General features: G+C 40.2%; 1 non-coding gene across 1 annotated transcript; it reads left to right on the top strand.

The window, feature by feature from the left end:
• The first annotated feature begins 296 nt into the window (after positions 1 to 296).
• Positions 297 to 487, top strand: LOC123463280. The gene has a single exon (XR_006638860.1). It is a non-coding gene; the product is annotated as a U2 spliceosomal RNA (small nuclear RNA).
• Positions 488 to 5,031: the final 4,544 nt, after the last annotated feature.

A 5,031-nucleotide genomic window follows, 5' to 3' on the forward strand; every position in this document is an offset into this window, starting at 1 on the left:
ATTTATTTATTTATTATTTGAGAGCGACAGACACAGAGAGAAAGACAGATAGAGGGGGAGAGAGAGAATGGGCGCGCCAGGGCTCCCAGCCTCTGCAAATGAACTCCAGACGCGTGCGCCCCCTTGTGCATCTGGCTAACGTGGGACCTGGGGAACCGAGCCTCGAACCGGGGTCCTTAGGCTTCAGAGGCAAGCGCTTAACCGCTAAGCCATCTCTCCAGCCCAAGACTACTTTCTTTTTAGTAATAGGATTAATCAATTTGGTGTAATTTTTTAATAGCCTTTTAAGAAAGATAATCACTTCTCAGCCTTTTGGCTAAGATCAAGTGTAGTATCTGTTCTTATCAGTTTAATATCTGATATGTCCTCTATCCGAGGACAATATATTAAATGGATTTTTGGAGCTTGGAGTTGGAATAGGAGCTTGCTCCGTCCACTCCATGCATCAACCTGGTATTGCAGTACTTCCAGGAACGGTACACACCCTCGGGGGAATAAAAAAAAAAAGAAAAGAAAAGGTAATTAATGATGGGGTGAGATGAATTGATTGAAGGAACTGGGAAGGAATTTTTCAATGATTACTTCTTAAAAATGCCTTTTGAGTGGTACTTAGGTCAGAATGTTACAGTATATAAATAAAGGTGTGCGAATGTAAAAAAAAGACAAGAAATTTTCAGGCCAAACCTAAACACCTTGCCTAAAAGTTAAAGGTTCCTAAACTGTTTACAAACTTTAAGAAAAAAAAAACAAAAAACTAATTTTCAGGGTAAAATATGTTGGGATTTCTTGCTTAAGTTTTATCAAATTTAAGTCTTGGGTAAACATAAAATTGTTTTATGTTTATAAGAATTTCTGTGGTACATAAAATCAATCGCTATCAAGTTTAAGCCAAAATCATTGGTTGTCAAATAATGTTTTTTCTTTCAAAAAATTTTTATCAACAGTTAGTTTAATATTTAGTTAACTATTTTGGCTCAGAAAAACCAAATTCTACTCTATTGCATGTAAAGTAACTGTCTCAATTTTTACATCTTAAGTCCAGTGCTTATAACAAAATTAACTCTTAAGACATATTCCCTACTTTAGGGTACAGCCTTATGCTCAAACAATGGTCCTCATCTGAAAAAAAAAACTATATATAATATATATATATATATATATATATATATATATATATATATATATATATACACACACACACACACACACACACACACATATATATATATATATATATAAAATTCAAGCTCCATGGTTCTGTTTCCAATGTTCTCTGGGTAATTTGTACCCACACAGGTATCTGAACTATTCAAAGATGTTTTCACTCAGGTGCTAAGACCTTATACTGTCTTACTTGTTCTTTTCTGATAATTTCTAGGTTAAATTAGTTAAGTTTATAAATCAATTGGTACTGTTTTCAAAACTGGTAACAGGTTCTACCTATAATTATAAATGTTAGATATTTAAAATGTGAGATGTGCCTACTTCCTATGCCTCGGATATATGGCTTATGCTGCCACAGTACAAAAATTTTAAAGATAGGACAAAATGATTTTAGAAGCCCTTGTGCCATTCTTTAACTAAGTCTATTTCAGTAATCAAATGTGCTCTATATGTACATACATCCAGGCTGATGTAACTTCCTTTCTGATTGTGTTAATCACCTATGTATAAGCCAAAGCCAACAAGAATCATTAGAGTAAAAGGTGTCAATATTTTGGCCTGTACTCCCATGTCATGAGGCCACTGGAGATGATGGGACACTTCTACACTGGCCCCCTGAGCAGGGAGGATATGGAGACCCAAACAAAATTGGTGTACGTTCTAAAACAGGAGAGCCACAATTGAACAATTGGCCCTCCTGACTTCCCAAAGAAGGGAAAATTACTTGGCCAGCATGGCCCTGACTCATCCTAACAGGCAAGACTCCAGCAAACTATGTGGCCACTCCTGTGTCCCTAAAGTCTCTTTGGGGAGCCATTAATGACCTCTAAAATTAATCCTTAATTAACTTTTGGCTATCTACATGGTCTGAAACACTCAGAGAGAAATATATAACCAAAAAATTAAAAAATAAAATACCTTAAATACATAAATGGCCCTTAACTTCTGAAATTAGCTACACCCACAATGTTAGTGCAGGAACAACTTGCCGCAGGCCATATTGAACCTACCACCTCTCCTTGGAATATTCCTATCTTTGTTATAATGAAAACACCCTTAAAATGGAGATTGCTCCAGGACCTTAGAAAAATTAATAAGGCCATGGTATCTATGGGGCCCTACAACCAGGCCTCCCCACTCCAGTACCAATTCCTGCAGGATATTATAAAATCATTATTGACCTAAAAGATTACTTTTTCCCTTATACCCTGAGAATTGTCAACATTTTACATTTAGTTTACCTGTGGTAAATTTTAGAGGCCCTGAAGATAGTGGAGGCTACAATTCTGAGCCAAAGAGTCACTTTTATCTCTTATAAAAAGCCTCTTCTCCGGGTCATTTGTGCCACTGACTTTACACCCACTGGGGTGTTCTGGCAAGAGGGGCCCCTCTTCTGGGTCCATTTACCCTCCAAAAGTTAAAAATGGGGGGTTTATATCCCATAAAAGGCTCTCCAAGAAATATCCTTCATCATGCCTTGTTTGTCCTAAACTTTTTAATCCTTGATACTCAGGGAAATTCAGCTGCTGATCACTTTTGGCACACAAATACAAAAAATACCTTTGCCAAAGCCATGTGGAAAAGATCCTTTAACTTTAAAATGGAATGGCCCAGACCCAGTACTCATTTGGGGCCAAGGATCAGTATGCTTGTCTGACACCAAAGAAAATGCTGTGAGATGGCTGCCAAAGAGACTTGTAAAACAAGCTGATGATGCTCCAGTGACATCTCACATATCCAGGGAAGAAATACTTCCCTGAGAGAATCTCCCTTTTTTCACTAACAGGACAAAGCTGGAAGGACCTCTACTTATCTTAATCCTCTCACTCACAACTGGACCCATTATTATAATTAAAATTATGTCTTTTATAGGTCAAGAGATTAAAGCCATTAAGGTGCAGCCTTTACAGGTCCATTATCACAGACTGGAGCTGGTGGATCAAGGTGTTGCCACTGAAGACTTACCACCTGCAGCTGTCACTCTCCCTTTATCTCACATTCTGTACTCATTTACTATACTCTACACCTCTGCTATCACTGCGGTCTACCTGTCATGGCCAAATAGCTACACCTCCTATGGGAGCTGCATGAGGATCCAGTCCTATGCATGTGGACTCACAATGAAGTGAGTATATGGGTACCAACATGGGTGCGGGGCAAAGCACTGCAGGGGAAGGTCCTTATCTGACCACTTCTGATTCCCTGAGAGGTATACCTGGCTTGCATGGAGGTTGGTACCATAACTGTTATCACTAAGGCCGTGCCTCACTCTCCAACCACATAGGCCCTGCCTCCCCTCCCCAAAAGGTGCCAAGGGCCAAAGATTGTGGGAAAAAGACATCCCCACGGGAGGAGTTGGGTCCCTACTCCCCCAGTTGGTTAATTCCCACCGCTGCAAAGTGGGCCTTCCCCTCTTTTTGTATAAAAGAAGGGAGGAGATGTTGGGAGCTATGAACCAAACCTCGGCCATGTTAACAGAGACTGCCATATAGCAAGTTAAGTTTTTACTTCCTCACCTAATACTCAACTACTAGAAACAAAGACTGTCATATAACAAGTTAACTTTCTACTTCCTTACCTAATATTCAACTACCAAAAACAATGGGATCGTACACCTGGCTAAACACTCCCCCATCCTGCCAGTAGCTGATGAAGAAACAACAGCATTGCAGTTTAACCAGTAACTCTGTGATCTCTGCCATAACTATGTCCCCTTCCCCCTATAACTCCTTGCCCTGACCACGTCCCCTTCCCCCTACAACTCTATATAAACCTACATGTAAGAATAAACTCTTGAGGCCTTGACAAACATCTAGCATGGTCTCCTTCTTGTGTCTGTTTGCCTCCTTTCACCCAGGTTAGTTTCTCCTCAAGTCCTTGTTCAACTCCCCGCTGGCCAGGGCAGTTTATGATTAAACCTCCTCCGCCATCCCCAGCCCTTGGGAAGTCTGTCACTAAGGGCGGGCCTTGGGGTGCCATAGCCCATCTCCACTTGCTGTACTTTAGCTGAGCTACTCCCTCTCTGCTGCTATGGCAATATGACACCTCCTGTCTGCTCTTTCTCGATCACGATGAGAATTAGCCTAGAAACTGCAAGCTGGAAATAAACCCTTTTCTTCCATAACTGCTCTGGTCAGGTATTTTGTCCCAACAAGAAGGTAACTACAGTAACTTTGAGAAACTAGAAGTTTAGGGTACAGATATTCTCTGGGTCTATTCCATGATCTCTACCCAAGAAACAATATTAATTTCAGGGAATGGCTTTGTGTATGACATCAAAATGCAATGAATTCTGATGTCTAAGACTTTCCAATGGTCAATATTAAAGTTACTATGACTAATCAGAATCTTGTTTTGCAATAATTATGGGGTCTAAACAATGTGCGAATATCAAAAACACTTAAATGGGAGAAAAAAAAACTTGTGTAAAATCAATAAGAGAATGTGCATCCATTACTCCCTCATCAGAAGGAATATGAGGTCCCCAAATTACCCTGTTAAGTTAGCAAAGAACCTTCCCCAAGGGTGGAGCCAAGTTCATCTAGGCCAAGTTAAAGTCAACAGATGTATTTTTTTCTGTATGAGCAAGAATTCTGAGCTTTACTTTGGCAACTACTGGTATGAAAATTTAGTAACTGTCTTCTTCCTGTATATCCCACTACCATGTTCCAAAATGGTAAAATCAAATCTCCATTACATCCACGTCTGAGAGGCCACCTCATCTCCTTTGCGCTTTTTCTAAACCACTGTGGTGGGGAAGGCTGGGTGGAGAATGGAGTCCTCTGAAAGTCCTAGGAGCCCAGGGAAGTCTAGCATCTCAGAGGAATAGCAGCAGCATACCGTCCCCCACCCAGACTGTAAGACTCA

This window comes from Jaculus jaculus, chromosome 8 (assembly GCF_020740685.1).
Source record: "Jaculus jaculus isolate mJacJac1 chromosome 8, mJacJac1.mat.Y.cur, whole genome shotgun sequence".
NCBI classification, from domain to species: domain Eukaryota; kingdom Metazoa; phylum Chordata; class Mammalia; order Rodentia; family Dipodidae; genus Jaculus; species Jaculus jaculus.